The sequence below is a fragment of the Spermophilus citellus genome (genome assembly GCF_964194105.1).
Source record: "Spermophilus citellus genome assembly, chromosome: 13".
Taxonomy (NCBI): Eukaryota; Metazoa; Chordata; class Mammalia; order Rodentia; family Sciuridae; genus Spermophilus; species Spermophilus citellus.
Genome location: NC_138193.1, coordinates 59,150,594 through 59,169,972, shown reverse-complemented (window position 1 = coordinate 59,169,972; position 19,379 = coordinate 59,150,594).

Sequence of the window (19,379 nt, the reverse complement as noted above, 5' to 3'; positions counted from 1 at the left end):
TGGGTAAAATATGATAACATTTTAGTGGAAAAAGACAGTAGACATAGAACCAAATATTCTATGTTACCATCTGAGACAAACTGGTATCATGTACCTCCCTTTGTAATGCATTAAGAAAAACTGCATCATTTATATATTATTCTTGTTAAAAATGTTTTACCTGAATCTTATGCTCATATAAGACACGTTAAGTATATACTTTTTTAAAAATGACCTGTGCTTCGAAAATGTTAACATTGTGGGAAAGAAAAGCTAAATAACTATCCTAGATTAAATAGTTAAAGAGCTATGACAGCTAAAGGCAGTGTATATCCAGACTGAATCCCAAATCATTGAAAACAAACTCTATTGCCAGTAAATGGTTGAAGTTGGAGAATATCATGCTAAACGAAATAAGCCAATCCCACAGAACCAAAGACCAAATGTTTTCTCTAATAATCAGATGCCAATTCACAATAAGGCGACAGGGCACTAGGGAAGAATAGAGTTACCTCAGATTAGGTAGAGGGAAGTGATGGGAGGGAAGGATAGGGGATGTAGGGATAGGCAAGATAGTAAAATGAAACAGACATTATTACTGTATGTATATATGTGACTGCATGACCAATATGATTCTGCAACATGTATGCTCAGAAAAATGAGAATTTTTTCTCATCTATGTATGATATAACAAAGTGCATAAATGCATCCTGCTGTCATGTATAACTAATTTTAAAAAAATAAAAAAAATATTATTGGGGCTCATTGGGAAAACTGAATACAGATCATATATTGAATAATAGTATTACATCAGTCTCTTCTGATTTGATCATTGTGTTGTTGGATGTGTTAGAGAATATTCTTGCTCTTAGGGGATGCAGCTGAAGCATTTAGATTAGGGCTAGAGGGTCACACTGTCTGTAATTACTCAAAAATAGTTCTTGAAAAATATTTATTATAATAATATGTGGAGAGAGATATTAAATGAATCAAAGTGTTTGGTTCATCATTAGTGAATCTGGGTGAAATGTATGAGAGTTCATTGTATTATTCTTTCAGCTTGTCTATAAATTTGAAATTTAAAAAAAAAAACATGAGCAATAAGGAGGTGGGAGAAGCAGAGCCTTTGATGACATGACCTTGTCTAGTTTTATTGGTTGTTTGCATACTAAGCATTTTCTGATCTCATTTGTAGTCCTGAGGACCTGGAATGGAAATTTAGCCAGAGATTATAGCCTATGCATTCAAAATATTACTTTGAAAAATGTTTTCCATGCCATCCTCTCCCACTTTTGAAAAGATATTAGCACAGTTCATAATAATATCAAGAATTCTAATACCAGCTTTGTTTGTAAATACAACATAAATTCAAAGATAACTCTAAACTGGTCCATGTGACCCAGTTGAAAGCATTACCCACCAATCGTTGCTTCCAAAGCATCTGAATCGCTCTCCCAACCCAACTTCTCTGGCTGGGTAGTAAGTGCAAAAAAGCAAGAAATTTATGCATCACTCATTCCACCCTATCTTCCAGCTTTGCAGGAGACAGGGAAGAGGGCAAGCTTCTCTGAGACAGGCAGAGGCTGAGGGACAGAAACCCTGCATGATAATCATGACTTGCTGGTTCAGAAGACAATCTGAAATATGCCCCATCTGATTTGGCTTTTCCTATAAGAATCAGCGAAGTTCTAGAGAATGACAATTTATCAGCAAATACATGAGAATTGTCTATCTTAAAACCAAGGGCAGGAGAAACAAATGATGCCATCAGCATCTCTGCTGTTGTCTCCATAGTCCCATAAATAAACCTCTTTCTTTTCCCCTTTCCCCCCCCCTTTTAATTATGGTTGTCATTGTTTTTTGTTTTGTTTTGGTAGAATAGGAGTTCCAGTTCAAAAATCATTCTAAAAACTCTGCAGAATTACATTTGTTTCCTCATCTTCTGTGCTCTGTTGCTCCGAATATATTGTTTACATTTAAAAATTTCATAAAGACAGGATTTGAAAAGCTTCCCCAAATTAGCTCTTTCAAGAAACAATTGTTGAGGTAGGGAAGATGGCGGTGAAGGGAGTGCATCACCCCCGTGTACCGCATCACTGTTCGGGAGAATGATGAGTTAGAACAGCTAAAAATTATCTTGTTAGGAATTTCTAGCAAAACTGGGGTGCTCCAAAACCTAGTGGAAGGATTTTCATTGCACGAGGATCAGCTACAGGGGCTCAAACGCGAGCGATTTGTCCGCACGGAGGGAAACGCTGCTTATTCAGCAAATCGCCCCATGGCTAGAATCTGTGGCACGCGCTGGGAAGCAACGAGATAGCAACGCAAAGATACAGCGCTGCGGATTCTGTGGGCTCCTGCCAGCTGTGCAATCACTGTACACAGTGCTGAATTCTGGGTTTGAGACGGGGGAAGGAAGCGGTCCAGTTCGGTTCTCCACACCGGTCAGACCACAGAGGAGGCCAGCGGCCACCATCTTGAAGAGCTGACGTCATCATCCCTGTTTTCGACTGATCGCAGCTCATTCAACTATAGAACAGGTAATTTCAGGCTGCCATTCGCCTGCGTCTCGCAGACAAATTACTCAGGCTCAGTGCTAAATAACCCGCGGAAACTGCTTCTGGGAGCCTGCTCCTATCAGAACATACACCAAGCCTGGAGCAGCCGAATTCTGGCTCCCGGAACTGCTCTGGCCCAGGGCTAAAGAACCCGCGGAAACTGCTTCTCGGTCCGGATCCTGCTGAATACTGTGGAGGCCGCAGAGCCGCCGCACGCACCCGGAAAAGCCCCAGCGACCCGCCGGCGTGGTACCACTTCAACCCAACTGCAGTAGGGGCCAAGCAGAGCCGCCGCCCGAGCCCGCAGGGTAGGCAGACCTGCAACCGATCCGCGGAACAGGCCCAGCGGCCTGCCTGCGTGGTAGACACATCACACTAATTGGAGTAGGGGCAGAGCAGAGCCGCTGCCCAAGCCCGGAACAGGCCTAGCAACCCGCCGGCATGGTATCACTTCACCCCAACTGCAGTAGGGGCCGAGCAGAGCCGCCGCCCGAGCCCGCAAGGTAGGCAGACCTGCGACCAACCAGCGGAACAGGCCCAGCGGCCTGCCAGTGTAGTAGACACGTCACACCAATTGGAGTAGGGGCAGAGCAGAGCCGCTGCCCAAGCCCAGAACAGGCCTAGCGACCCGCCGGCGTGGTATCACTTCACCCCAACTGTAGTAGGGGCCGAGCAGAGCCACCGCCCGAGCCCGCAAGGTAGTCAGACCTGCGACCGACCGGCGGAACAGGCCCAGCGGCCTGCCGGCATGGTAGACACGTCACACCAATTGGAGGAGTGGCAGAGCAGAGCCACCACCTGCGCCCGCAAGGTAGGCAGACCTGCAACCAACCGGCAGATCAGGCCCAGCGGCCTGCCAGCGTGGTAGACATGTCACCCCAATTGGAGTAGGGGCACAGCAGAGCCTTCGCCCGCTCCCGGAACAGGCCCAGTGACCCAACGGCATGGTAGTCACGTCACCCCAATTGGAGTAGGGGCAGAGCAGATCCGCCACCCGCGCCTACAATGTAGGCAGGCCTGTGATCGACTGGCGGAACAGGCCCAGCGGCCTGCCAGCGCGGCAGACACGTCACCCCATTTGGACTAGGAGCAGAGCAGAGCTGCCGCCCATGCCCACAAAGTAGGCAGACCTGCGACCGACCGGAGGAACAGGCCCAGTGGCCTGCCGGCATGGTAGACACGTCACCCCAATTGGATTAGGGGCAGAGCAGAGCCGCCGCCTGTGCCCAGAATAGGCCCAGCGGCCCGCCGGCATGGTAGTCACGTCACCCCAATTGGAGTAGGAGCAGAGCAGAGCCGCTGCCCGCACCCTGAACAGGCCCAACGGCCTGCCGGCATGGTAGTCACATCAAACCAATTGGAGTAGGGGTAGAGCAGAGCCGCCGCCCACGCCCAGAACAGGCCCAGTGACCTGCCGGCATGGAAGTCACGTCACCCCAATTGGAGTAGGGGCAGAGCAGAACTGCCTCCCGCGCCCGGAACAGGCCCAGCGACCCACCGGCATGGTAGACACGTCACCCCAATTGGAGTAAGGGCAGAGCAGAGCCGCCGCCCGCGCCTGCAAGGTAGGCAGACCTGTGACCAACCAGCAGAACAGGCCCAGGGGTCCGCGGGCGTGGTAGACACGTCACACCAACTGGAGGAGGTGCAGAGCAGAGCTGCCGCCCGCGCCTACAAGGTAGGCAGACCTGTGACTGACCGGCAGAACACACCCAGCGGCCCACCAGCGTGGTAGACAGATCACCCCAATTGGAGGAGGAGCACAACCGCTGCCCGCCCTGCAAGGGAAACTTTTCAACTATACAAGAGCAATATAAATATATAGGGGGAAAATTTCAAAAACACAACAGTTTCACCAAGCAGAAAGAAACGCGAGCAGTATGAAAAGACAAGGAAAGAAAGGACCACAACAATGCAGGTCAACTCAACTTTCGAAGAGGTAATAGCTGCAGCAGATGGAATGTCAGATAAAGAATTCAGGATATACGTGCTTCAGATGATCTGGAGTCTCAAGGAAGACATTAGACAGCAAAATCAGACAATGAAAGATCACTTCGACAATCAATTACATAAACAAATTCAAGAAGCAAAAGATCAACTATACAGGGAGATAGAGGTAATAAAAAACAAACAAACAGAAATCCTAGAAATGCAGGAAGCAATAAACCAACTTAAAAACTCAATTGAGAATACTACCAGCAGATTAGAACACTTAGAAGATAGAACATCAGACAATGAAGACAAAGTATTTCAACTTGAAAAGAACATAGACAGCTCAGCAAGACTGTTAAGGAACCATGAGCAGAACATCCAAGAAATATGGGATAACATAAAGAGACCAAACTTAAGAGTCATTGGGATACAGGGAAGGTATAGAGCTCCAAACCAAAGGAATGAGCAACTATTCAATGAAATAATACGAGAAAACTTCCCAGACTTGAAGAATGAGACAGAATCCCAAATCCTAGAAGCCTACAGGACAGCGAATGTGCAAAATCATAAGAGATCCACACCTAGACACATTATAATGAAGATGCCCAACATACAGAATAAGGAGAGAATTTTAAAAGCTACAAGAGAAAGGAAGCAGATTATATTTAGGGGTAAACCAATCAGGATAACAGCTGATCTTTCAACACAGACTCTGAAAGATAGAAGATCCTGGAATAACATATTTCAAACACTGAAAGAAAATGGGTTCCAACCAAGAATAGTGTATCCAGCGAAATTAAGCTTCAGGATGGAAGATGAAATTAAAACCTTCCACGATAAACAAAAGTTAAAAGAATTTGCAGCTAGAAAACCATCTCTTCAAAACATCCTTGGCAAAACATTACAGGAAGAGGAAATGGAAAATAACAATGAAAACCAACAGTGGGAGGTAGGACAGTAAAGGGGGGAAAGTAATCAAGAGGAAAACAAACCATGTTTAGTAACATAAATAAATAAATATGGCTGGAAGAACAAACCATATCTCAATAATAACCCTAAATGTTAATGGCTTAAACTCATCAATTAAGAGACACAGGCTAGTAGGATGGATCACAAAACAAGACCCAACAATATGCTGCCTACAGGAGACGCATTTGATAGGAAAAGATATACATAGACTTAAGGTGAAAGGTTGGGAAAAATCATATCACTCATATGGACTGCGGAAACAAGCAGGAGTGTCCATACTTATATCAAACAAAATAGATTTCAAGCCAAAGTTAATCAAAAGGGATAAAGAGGGACACTACATACTGCTCAAGGGAACCATACACCAATCATAAATATATATGACCCAAACAACGGTGCAGCTCTGTTCATCAAGCAAACTCTTCTCAAGTTCAAGAGTCTAATAGACCATACAATAATCATGGGAGATTTCAACACACCTCTCTCACCACTGGACAGATCTTCCAAACAAAAGTTGAATAAGGAAACTATAGAACTCAATAACACAATTAATAACCAAGACTTAATTGACATATATAGAATATACCACCCAACATCAAGCAGTTACACTTTTTTCTCAGCAGCACATGGATCCTTCTCAAAAATAGATCATATATTATGTCACAGGGCAACTCTTAGACAATATAAAGGAGTAGAGATAATACCATGCATCTTATATGATCATAATGGAATGAAACTGAAAATCAAAGATAAAAGAAGGAAGGAAAAATCATGCATCACTTGGAGAATGAACAATAGGTTACTGAATGATCAATGGGTTATAGAAGACATCAAGGAGGAAATTAAAAAAATTCTTAGAGATAAGTGAAAACACAGACACAACATATCGGAATCTATGGGACACATTGAAAGCAGTTCTAAGAGGAAAATTCATTGCTTGGAGTTCATTCCTTAAAAAAGAAAAAAACTGGGCTGGGGATGTGGCTCAAGCGGTAGCGCGCTCGCCTGGCATGCGTGCAGCCCGGGTTCGATCCTCAGCACCACATACAAACAAAGATGTTGTGTCCGCCGAGAACTACGAAAAAATAAATAAATATTAAAATTCTCTCTCTCTCTCTCTCTCTCTCTCTCTCTTTCTCTCTCTGTCCCCCTCTCTCTCACTCTCTTTAAAAAAAAAGAAAAAAACAACAAATAAATGATCTCATACTTCATCTCAAAATCCTAGAAAAAGAAGAGCAAAACAACCTCAAAAGAAGTAGAAGGCAAGAAATAATTAAAATCAGAGCTGAAATTAATGAAATCGAAACAAAAGAAACAATTGTAAAAATTGACAAAACTAAAAGTTGGTTCTTTGAAAAAATAAATAAAATCGACAGACCCTTAGCCATGCTAACGAAGAGAAGAAGAGAGAGAACTCAAATTACTAGCATACGGGATGAAAAAGGCAATATCACAACAGACACTTCAGAAATACAGAAGATAATCAGAAATTATTTTGAATCCTTATACTCCAATAAAATAGAAGATAGTGAAGGCATCGATAAATTTCTTAAGTCATATGATCTTCCCAGATTGAGTCAGGAGGATATAGACAACCTAAACAGACCAATATCAATTGAGGAAATAGAAGAAACCATCAAAAGACTACCAACAAAGAAAAGCCCAGGAGCGGATGGGTATACAGCAGAGTTTTACAAAACCTTTAAAGAAGAACTAATACCAATACTTTTCAAGCTATTTCAGGAAATAGAAAAAGAGGGAGAACTTCCAAATTCATTCTACGAGGCCAACATCACTCTGATTCCTAAACCAGACAGAGACACTTCAAAGAAAGAAAACTACAGACCAATATCTCTAATGAACCTAGATGCAAAAATCCTCAATAAAATTCTGGCGAATCGGATTCAAAAACATATCAAAAAAATTGTGCACCATGATCAAGTAGGATTCATCCCTGGGACGCAAGGCTGGTTCAATATACGGAAATCAATAAATGTTATTCACCACATCAATAGACTTAAAAATAAGAACCATATGATCATCTCGATAGATGCAGAAAAAGCATTCGACAAAGTACAGCATCCCTTTTGGTCAAAACTCTAGAAAAACTAGGGATAACAGGAACATACCTCAACATTGTAAAAGCAATCTATGCTAAGCCTCAGGCTAGCATTATTCTGAATGGAGGAAAATTGAAGGCATTCCCTCTAAGATCTGGAACAAGACAGCGATGCCCTCTCTCACCACTTCTGTTCGATATTAGTTCTCGAAACACTGGCCAGAGCAATTAGACGAAAGAAATTAAAGGCATAAAAATAGGAAAAGAAGAACTTAAATTATCACTATTTGCAGATGACATGATTGTATACCTAGCAGACCCAAAAGGGTCTACAAAGAAACTATTAGAGCTAATAAATGAATTCAGCAAAGTGGCAGGATATAAAATCAACACGCATAAATCAAATGCATTCCTGTATATCAGCGACAAATCCTCTGAAATGGAAATGAGGAAAAACACTCCATTCACAATATCCTCAAAAACAATAAAACTCTTGGGAATCAACCTAACAAAAGAGGTGAAAGACTTATACAATGAAAACTACAGAACCCTAAAGAGAGAAATAGAAGATCTTAGAAGATGGAAAAATATACCCTGTTCATGGATAGGCAGAACTAACATCATCAAAATGGCGATATTACCAAAAGTTCTCTATAGGTTTAATGCAATGCCAATCAAAATCCCAAGGGCATTTCTTGTAGATATAGAGAAAGCAATCATGAAATTCATATGGAAAAATAAAAGACCCAGAATAGCAAAAACAATGTTAAGCAGGAAGTGTGAATCAGGCGGTATACCGATACCAGACTTCAAACTATACTTCAGAGCAATAGTAACAAAAACAGCATGGTACTGGTACCAAAACAGGCGGGTGGACCAATGGTACAGAATAGAGGACACAGTAACCAATCTACAAAACTACAACTATCTTATATTTGATAAAGGGGCTAAAAGCATGCAATGCAGGAAGGATAGCATCTTCAACAAATGGTGCTGGGAAAACTGAAAATCCATATGCATCAAAATGAATCTGAATCCCTTTCTCTTGCCATGCACAAAAGTTAACTCAAAATGGATCAAGGAGCTTGATATCAAATCAGAGACACGGCGTCTGATAGAAGAAAAAGTTGGCTACGATCTACATACTGTGGGGTCAGGCTCCAAATTCCTCAATAGGACACCCATAGCACAAGAGTTAATAACTAGAATCAACAAATGGGACTTACTCAAACTAAAAAGTTTTTTCTCAGCAAAAGAAACAATAAGAGAGGTAAATAGGGAGCCTACATCCTGGGAACAAATCTTTACTCCTCACACTTCAGATAGAGCCCTAATATCCAGAGTATACAAAGAACTCAAAAAATTAGACAATAAGATAACAAATAACCCAATCAACAAATGGGCCAAGGACCTGAACAGACACTTCTCAGAGGAGGACATACAATCAATCAACAAGTACATGAAAAAATGCTCAACATTGCTAGCAGTCAGAGAAATGCAAATCAAAACCACCCTAAGATACCATCTCACTCCAGTAAGATTGGCAGCCATTAGGAAGTCAAACAACAACAAGTGCTGGCGAGGATGTGGGGAAAAGGGTACACTTGTTCATTGTTGGTGGGACTGCAAATTGGTGCAGCCAATTTGGAAAGCAGTATGGAGATTTCTTGGAAAGCTGGGAATGGAACCACCATTTGACCCAGCTATTCCCCCTTCTTGGTCTATTCCCTAAAGACCTAAAAAGAGCATGCTACAGGGACACTGCTACATCGATGATCATAGCAGCACAATTCATAATAGCAAGACTGTGAAACCAACCTAGATGCCCTTCAATAGATGAATGGATAAAAAAATGTGGCATTTATACACAATGGAGTATTACTCTACATTAAAAAATGACAAAATCATAGAATTTGGAGGGAAATGGACGGCAGTAGAGCAGATTATGCTAAGTGAAGCCAGCCAATCCCTAATAAACAAATGCCAAATGTCTTCTTTGATATAAGGAGAGTAACTAAGAACAGAGTAGGGACGAAGAGCTTGAGAAGAAGATTAACATTAAACAGGGATGAGAGGTGGGAGGGAAAGTGAGAGAGAAGGGAAATTGCATGGAAATGGAAGGAGACCCTCAGGGTTATACAAAATTTCATACAAGAGGAAGTGAGGGGAAAGGGAAAAATAATACAAGGGGGAGAAATGAATTACAGTAGAGGGGGTAGAGAGAGAAGAGGGGAGGGAAAGGGAGGGGAGGGGGGATAGTAGAGGATAGGAAAGGCAGCAGAATACAACAGACATGAGTATGTCAATATGTAAATCAATGGAAATGTAACTGATGTGATTCTGCAATCTGTATACGGAGTAAAAAATGGGAGTTCATAACCCACTTGAATCACAGTGTGAAATATGATATGTCAAGAACTATGTAATGTTTTGAAAAACCAACAATAAGAAAATAAAAAAATAAAATAAAAAATAAATAAATAATTGTTTAAGGCAATGCTTATTTAAGAAATTGATTCCTGACATACTTTCTTTAAAAATTCACTTGAAAACATATGACCATCAAGCAAAAAAAAAAAAAAAAACAATGTTTACAGGCATAATGAAAATAAATATATTTATTTATTACTCAGAATGAACCCTTTCTATGATTTGCATGTTGCTCTGTTCTCTGATTTCAAATTTTCCACTAACACCTGAAGAATAAAATTAGTCTTCTGCACTAGTGCTCAAGGGAACAAGGAGAAAGCTTCCTTCCAGGAGTCAGAGATTACATCTCATCCACAGGGTGGGCAGTGTGATTCTGTTAAGTACAATGAAACTAAATCTGTAAAATCAGGATTCCTGACCTACTAATTAAGAGGAAAACTAGGAAACTTGTGTTTCTTTTTAGGGGAATTGTTTTAAAGAAAAATGAGAAAAGAAATGTGGGAGTATACTGAAAATCATAAGTACAATAAAAATGTCAAGTGTTTCAACACGCTCAGTTGATACTTAGCTACTAAATGTTGCTAAGGAGGGTATAGACCAGGTCTTGCTGCCAAACTATTCAAGTTAAATGTTCAGGAAGTCATTCAAGTTTCCTGAACTAGAGCAAAATATAATATTTCTAAGACATGGATGATAAACTATTTTGCAAAACCACTTAGGTATTTAGTATGCCTAGCTGACTGACTAACATTCCTTCATATCAGGTGTCTGGTCCTTCTCTATGCATATAAATTTTGTGGTTTGTGGGTGAACAGTGACTCTGTAAAGAAATCAAGTGGATGATGCTGAAGATGAAGGTGAAGAGATCAAATAGAAAATTTGCCTAAATAATAAATCTTAACATAAAAACAGAATTTGTAAATGAATCTGAAAGTGTAGAATTTCATGTTGACTTAGATATAAGATATAAATGAGATCACATATACAAAAAAATTATCCTCTGATAATTCTTATGCAAAAAAATTCTATCAAGTGAATGACAATTTCACAATAAAATGTTTGTAAAAATTCTGAGTTATTCTTGTATTCTTTCTAGAAAATTTTGTTTCCTATACAAATTTTTATACCACAGATTAACCTTTATTCCACTCCCCACTGGTGTGAATTTAGAAGTGTATAAGTTTATGAGAGTATTAAAAGGATAAAGATGGGGTGGAAGGACTACATTTCTCAGTAATATTTTTCCTAAATTTTTTGTCATAACTTAGGTACAGTATTTTATAAATTTCAGTGTTAGAAAATCTTTCCATATGTAGTCCTTCTAAGGCCAGGTCCATCTAAATTTTCAGCAATGATGGTAAGATGGTCTTCTGCTAAAGAGTTTAAGCAAACAGTCAGTTGATTCATAAGTTTCCAGCCCTCTCTATGACTATGCCTTTTACCATTGACTTTGCCCTTCCTCCCATTTTCTCACCCTTCAATTCCCAATTTGGCTATTTGAATTGTTTGGCCAACAGGTGTTGCAAAAAGAGACTTTAAAAATCTGATCCTGAAAAAAAAAATTTGGATGTGTATGTTGTACTCTTGCCAACACAGTGAGAAGGATAGACCCTAACTAGCCCACTGTCCCAGGCTGAAGATGAAAGGCACATGGAAAACTGTTAAGTTGCTTCAAAAAGCACAGCCCAGACTCAGAGCTGACTCCTAGTCCATTCCCTAGGTACATAAGTGGGCCCGGTCAAATCACTAGGCTGGCCAAATTAGCTGGGCCCTACAGGCTCTTAGAAGTAAATACATAGTTGCTGTCTGACTTTCAATGGCATTACGCCCCAATAGAAATATCATGAAGTCAAAAAATTTTAAGTCAAAGCCCTATATAATGTGGTAGCCTGCTCAGGCTGCCATAGCAGAACACCGGAGTCTGAGTAATTGGAAAAAAAAAAAAATTTATTTTCTCCTAGTTCTGAAGACTAGAATTCCAATTTTTTTTTTCTTTAGAAGGTTAAAGAAACTGCTGAAAACACTACTTGGTTGTTCTCCATGTAATCAGCCACCCACTTCTATCTACACTATTCCTTAATTCCATGGGGAAGCTATGCTTCAGACAGACAAAAGCACCAATTCATTTCTCATTTGGCTCAATCATAATCATATTGTTAACGTTACAAGATGTTAATTAAAGAATAAGAGACAATTGGGTGTGTTTATGAGGCCCTTATGACATGCCTCGCCTGCCCAGTGAGTGAGCTGCAAGTGCTTCCAGCAGCTCCTGCCTAGGTGTTAATGGCTCAATTAAACAGGCCTCAAAAGGCGAGTCTCTTCTGGCTCAAGTAGTGGGTGTTTCATAATTTGTTTTGTTTGGAGATTTTTGTTCCATAGCAGATGCTGTGGAGCTGAAGGAATTCTAAAGCTCTATGTCCAAACATATTCCATGGTTCCTCTTCACAATGCTCGCAGGCTAAAGAGTGAAGCATCTGGAAAAACTTTGCCTGAAGTTTGTGCCCTTGATACGCAGGACCTCTGAGCAACAGGGGCATTTTTAAAGATGCCAATAACTGTCATCTGAAGGCTTAATGGAAGTGCTTTCCAAATTCCTCTCTCCTTTTCTGAGTTTCTAAAATAAGTTGATGCAACCATTTTGTATCACTCTTTGTACCTACACAGCTGACTAGAACAGGACAGACACACTTCAAGAAATGTCAACATGCCTTGTTTCCGCACAAAAGGGATCTCATCTTACCATCAAGTGAACATTTTTCCACTTGTCTTTGCCTCCTAGACCAATTTTGGCTAAAGTTCATACAACTATGTGGTGGGTACATACCAATTTTTAATTATCATTATTAACATAAAGCAACAGAAAAAAATATAGTCTCAGAGCCTCCAATATCACCTCCTTTCTAAATTAATAGTTACAAAATCAAATTGGAATGCCACTTTTGAGGAAGAAAATGTGAAGGAATTGGTATAAGCTCCTTGTAGCTTTATATAATTGTGTTCATAATTTATTAAATATCTGGATTTAAACCTTTTTTCTCTTATATTCAATACTTGCCTTGTCTTGATCCCAACATTACATTCTCTATGAAGGATTCCTCTCCATTCTTCATAGGACAGTGTTTGGGGGTGACAGAAAAGACTGTTTGACTTTGTCTTATGTCCTCCACCCCTCAAGACTGGGGCCATGTTGGAAGCAATAGTATGTAAAGCACCAATTTGAAACAGAAAATACAGAGATGTTTCCCAAGCATGTATTAGAAGCCACAATTCTTTAAACTACTTCCAGCTCCCTGTATCCAAGTCTTCATTTCACACAAAGAAAAAAGCTATTTGCTATTGCAAAAACAAAACAAAAAAAAAATCTAATCCTGACTGTAATACTAATGCATGGACTCATATCAAGCTTTCATATAATTTTCCAGGGTCTCATTCATAGCATCTCATTTACTCAGTATCCATTGTATACAAAGCATTTGGTTATAAGACTCTGTGAGAAAGACATGGAAGTGCTTTCCAAATTCCTCTCTCCTTTTCTGAGTTTCTACAATAAGTTGATGAAACCACTTTCATATCACTCTTGTATCTTGTGTTCATTGAACCTTCTGCACCACTGTTTTTTCCAATGGTTCTGCAGATTTCTTGTCTTAGACCTTCAATATTCAGAGTACCTAAAAATCCCTGCAACCTGATATTACTAGAAAAGTCATGAAAAGGTTGCTTAAAATACCTGATAATTTCATCTCCACTTAAACTAAAAATAACCTTGCTGGTTATAAACTCAAACCTGTTGCAACAGTGGCTTGATTAAATAACCCAATTAAGGGAACATCATATAACATTTCAATCTTCTAAGAAAGCAAAAAAAATTAATTTGGTCTTGGAAGTCTATTATAAAACACTAACCTTGAGAATAAAATTAATTGGACAATTGACAAGAGAGTATGTGTTCATATGTTCTTATGTAAATATAAGAAATTCTTCTACTTTTGTTTTTAAAAAGTAGAAGAAAATTCCCTGGTGCGATGCAATTCTAATACTAACTACCCAGAGTTAGGTCAAATGTCTCAGACTAAAAGCACAGTCCTCCAGCAGGCTCCCCTCACTTCAGACACCCAATTCTGGGATTCCTGTACAGCGGCACTTCTTAACAATTGTCTACAAATGTAAAGGTTTCCACTACTGCCTCAGGCTCAGTAATTCACTAGAATGAATTACAGGACTCAGGAAAGTGCTATACTTATAATTACAGCTTTATTATAAAAGGCAAAAATCAGACAAATGAACAGACTCATCAGAGGAGATCTGAAATTTTCAGTGTCCTCAGAATGTATATGTTGAGGGCCACAGCCGAGTCGGGATGACACATGGCATTTTTGCCATTAGTAGTGGTTGAGAGGTGATGTCAGCGAGCCATTAAGATGATGACTTTTGAGCTCTCGCGTGGATTCCTGAAGAGTTTGCATTGGTTGGGGAAATGCTGGAGGAGGGATTTCCGGTTGGTGGTTCCTGGAGGAGCCGTAGTGGCGTTTGGGAGAGTTCCTGGGGAGCGTGTGTGGAGTGTGCTGGTGGAGTTCAGAAATAAAGTTTGTTCCTCTTGAGTGGCTCCTGATTTGTGCCCAGCCAGACTTCGGCATGTATACCCAGCACATCAGTGTGTCTCACCAGCCAGAAAGCACACCCAAGCTTTAGCCTTCCAGAGTTTATATTGGGGTTTCATTATATGGAGATGATTGAATCATTGGCTGCATGATTTGAACTTAATCCCCAGTACCATTTCAATTCCAAAGGTCAAACTGATAAGGCATGGCTCTAAATCCCAACCTTCCAATCACAGGGTTGGTCAGCATGGCCAGTCCATTCTGAAAATATCCACAGCCCCACCTTGAGTCACCTCATCAGCATTAATTCAGTAGTGGTCTAAGAAGACCACGAAAAATTACAGAACCGCTCCTATCAATCCTGCAACTCCAAAGATTTAGGTCCCCTTGTACCAGGAACAAGGATAATCCAAATACTCTGTTCTCAATAGTAATAATGTGCTGGCTTTCCATCACTGTGACAAACAACCTGTGAAAGACAATTTATGCCAAGTGTGGTGGTGCACAGATGTAATACCAGCAACTTGGGAGGCTGAGGCAAAAGATCTCAAGGTCAAGGTCAACTTGGGCAATGTGGTGAGACCCTGACTCCAAATAAAATATAAAAAGGGAGGCCTGGGGGTGGCCTAGGGGTAGAGCACTGGGTTTGATCCTCAGCACCACATAAAAATAAATAAATAAAATAAAGGTATTATGTCTATCTGCAACAATAAATAAATAAATAAATACGGGTTGGGGATGTAGCTCAGTGGTAAAGCAGCCCTGGGTTCAATCCCCAGTACTACAAAAATAAATAAAACAACTCATAAGGAAGAAAAGTATATTTTGTCTCCTGGTTTCGGAAGTTTTAGTCCACAGTTAGCTGGCCTGATTGTTTTGGGCCTGTGGCAAGGCAGTAGGACGTGGCAGAGAGTGAGTGGTGGAAGAAGCCAATCGCCACATGGCAGCCAAGAAGGGACAGCGGTCCCAGCACCCTCCTTCCAGGGGCAGGGGGCCAAAGACCACCTTCCTTCCAGGAGGCCCCACCTCTAAAGCTTCTACCGCCTCCCCAAAATGCCAGCGGCTAGTGACCAAGTCTTTAACATAAGAGCCTTTGGGGGACATTTAAAATCCAAACCATAGCAAATAACAATTAAAAAACTTTTCAACAGCCCACTCCAAAAAGCCATCTTGGCATGGTTCCCAGGTTCAGCTCCCCGCTCGCCACAACCACCTCCGCCACTGCAGACTCAGGGGACTTGATTGCCAAAGTCCCCGCACCCTGGTTCTCTTCTAAACCTGCTGCATCGCTGGGCTCACGCTCATGCCTACTCCCCGTCACCAGCTCCTGGTCACCCCCAAGGACTTCTGGAGAAGGAAGTCTGCAGGAGGCAGAGAATGGAAAGAGACTCCATGGTAAAGGGAATGCTAATGAGGAAATTGAGGAGCAGGAGCCCAGCAAAGAGGAAGATGCAGAAGAGGAAGAGAAAGAGGATGAAGGTGAAGATACTGAGCTGGGGCAGCTACAGGCAAAGCGGCAGCTGAAGATGACAAGCGTGACAGTATTGACACCAAGAAGCAGAAGACCCAGGAGGATGACTAGACAGCAAAACAGAAAAGCTAAACTTAAAAAAAAAAAAAGAAAAAAGAAAAAAGCCGCTGAGACCTACTCATCTATTCATCCTCCACTTCTAGTCTCCGAATCTCAGAATCTAAACCTGGTCACCCTGAAGCCGCAGATGGCACCCTACCCCCTACCCTGCCCCAAACCACAGCGTGAATTTGCAACAGCAAAGCAAAAAAGAAACAAAACTTCCAAAGCCCTGCTTTTTTTTTTCTTTAAAGTACTTTTTAAAAGGAAACTTTGTAATTTTTATTTACATTTTATATTTTTGTACATATTGTTAGGGATCAACAATTTTATTTATCTCAGATAAACTGCCTTTGGAGTGTTCTCTGTCCTACTTTTGATTTGATTTGTGATGTGACCATGTTCTTTACAATCTCAAAGGGGCTGGGGGCGGGGACACTTATGTTTTTTTTAAAAAAAAAAAAAAAGCACAAACAATAACAAAAATCTTATTCTGAGCATTCCAGTAACATTTTGTGTATGTACTTTTGCTGTGCTGTAAGTAGTTGGTTTGTATGAGATGGTTAAAAAGGCCAAAGATGAAAGTTTTCTTTTTTACTTCTTTCTTTTTTTGTTTGTTTGTTTTTTGTTTTGTTTTGTTTTGTTTTGGACTGTTTGATGTATGTTTGAAACAATGTTGTCCAACAATAAATCATAATTTTATTTTGCTGGGTTGTTCAAAAAAAAACAGTTCAACAATGGACTACACAGTAGTCTTAGCTATTGGGAAGACTGAGGCAGGAGGGTTGCTTGGGGGCAGAATTTCAAGGTCAGGCTGAGCAACATAGCAAGACTCCCATCAAAAGGAAGGAAGGAAGGGAGGGAGGTAGGGAGGGATGGAGGGAAGGAAGGAAGGAAAGAGTGAGTTCAAATACCATTCTAAACCAAATTTTTAGGTTGGAATTCTGAAGCTGGACCTCACCTCAGCTGAGTTGATGTTGCTGCTATTAGAGGGGATAACATCTGGCCCTTGCCTGGTGGAGTAATCCAAGCTTAGAAAGTACTTTTGGCACTCAAAGCAAGTGGAGAAATGGATATGCTGCTGATGACAACTGTAGTTCAATAACCAAACTGACTCAGAAGGGAGGGTTGAGTTATCCAACAGTTTCCACAAAAAGAATGAGTTCACAAGAAAGCCTGAAAACACATACACACACACACACACACACACACAACTTGGACTTGGGGGATAATCAGCACAAAGCCCCAAAATGCCCTACCAAGCAGATTCATTTATGGGGTGATAAGTAACATGGATATTTGAAGAGTCGCTGGAGTCTTGTCCTTTCCTCAAAGAAAGATTGATACCATATAGGCCAAACAAACTTTGAAGCTGAAAAATTACCCAGAAAAACTCAAAAACCTTTTTATGTCCCCCAAAAGGAAGTAAAGTGTGGAAATCATTATCCTGATAACAAACAAGACTGAAAACTTTTGAGTAGAGATGTTTGTAGTAATTTGTACCATGTTGAACTTATTCTATGCTATAACTTTTGCTAATGGGAAAACAAATAGCTATTCATGAAGAGGACCCACTTTTTGCTGAATCTTTTATAAAGCCCCTCTCCCTAGAGTAAAATAATTGCATCTGGACACCAAAGATAATGGAATTGAGAATCTACACTGCCAAAATTGGCTTAATCTCATCAATAACATAATTGATTCTCCACATTCAAAAAATTATTTAATGTGAAAGAAAGATAGGATATTGTGTGACATTGTCTGCTTGTTTTGCTTTTTTTTTTATAGGGATGAAAATGCCCATTTCCATTAGCAACCATCACTGATGTCTGTTTCTTGAATTCCAAGTGAGGGAGAAACCTCTATAACATTTTATGTCATCAGCATATTCTGGTCCCTTCATAATAGGTAATGAGTGAGCCAGGCACAGTTGTACACACCTGTGATCCCAGCAGTTCAGTTAAGGCAGGAAGATCACAAGATCAAAGCCAGCCTCAGCAACTTAGCAAGGCCCTAAGCAACTCAGTAAGACCCTTTCTCTAAATAAAGTTTAAAAGAAGGTCTAGGTATGTTGCTCAGTGGTTAATCGTCCTTGGTTCAATCCTCAGTACAAAAAACAAAACAAAACAAACAAAAAAAAGGTAATAAATATTATCTCCCTACCTTAGTAGGGTTGTTTTACTACATTTCCAAGTACCTATTAGTCCTGGGAGCAAAAGTCTTGAAAGAATCAACTCACATTGAATCTCTTCTGTTGTAGCTGTTAGAGCTCTGAAAATGGGACTTTGGCACGCTGAGCGTTTGAACTAAAGGAGATTAGAAGATGTCAGAGAAGCCAACTCTCTGACCTTCTCCTGCCCTTGTGTCTCTTGCTCCTTTTGCTCCCACAAAGTGAGTCACAGAAACTGGAAGGCTTCTTCCATAAGGTGGGCCATAGAAACTAGAAGTCTTCTTCCCCAAAGTCAGCCATAAAACCCAGAAGAACTACTCTCTCCTACTCCTACTATTCTGTGTAGGAGGTGGCCAGAAGGAAACTCTCTGACCTATCTTGTAATGATAGGCTTTAAGACCCTCATTCCAGAGGGATCCAGCACTTGAAAGGAAGAAATGCTGAATAGAAAGGCCAAGAAGAATGTGAACAGGTAGGACTGGCTGGGCCTCCACCCTCACCCCACCTTAGTCTATGACCATTAAATCATACCCTCTTGTCCAGTCACATTCCCACATGGCTCTCAATGGACAGAATGATTCATTGAACCCAAGCATAAGAACAGGTGATTCTCCTTATATCTTTTGGTCTTCACTTCTGAAGCCTTCTGTGTCATATTAACTTTGGTTAAATAAATCTGTTGTGCGTTTCTCTTATTAACTATCTTTTATTATAGGAGTTTCTGCATTGACCCCTCTAAAGAGTAAGGAAAGGTAACACACCTTTCTATCCTCAATTAATAATTTCTATCTCCTATGCTTTTATAAGGATAAATGTTTTATTTTGTTGATAAATTGTTAAGATTTTTGAGATGTAGCGAACACCTAACTAGCCCTGGGGACCTTCTCAGGTGGGCTCCTCTGTGGCTCTTTTTTCACTCTACTCTCATCAATGTCTTTAGCTACAACTGGAGTCATCTAATAGAAATTCAGAGGTGATGGCATAACAATACATAGAACAGATAAATACAGAGGGGGGGGGGTCTGACCTGATTTCAGACCTGGAACTTCTTCTGTAAATGCAACTAAATTTCAGGGTTCTTAAGGACAGTGACCTCCTTTTCATCCCACTAATG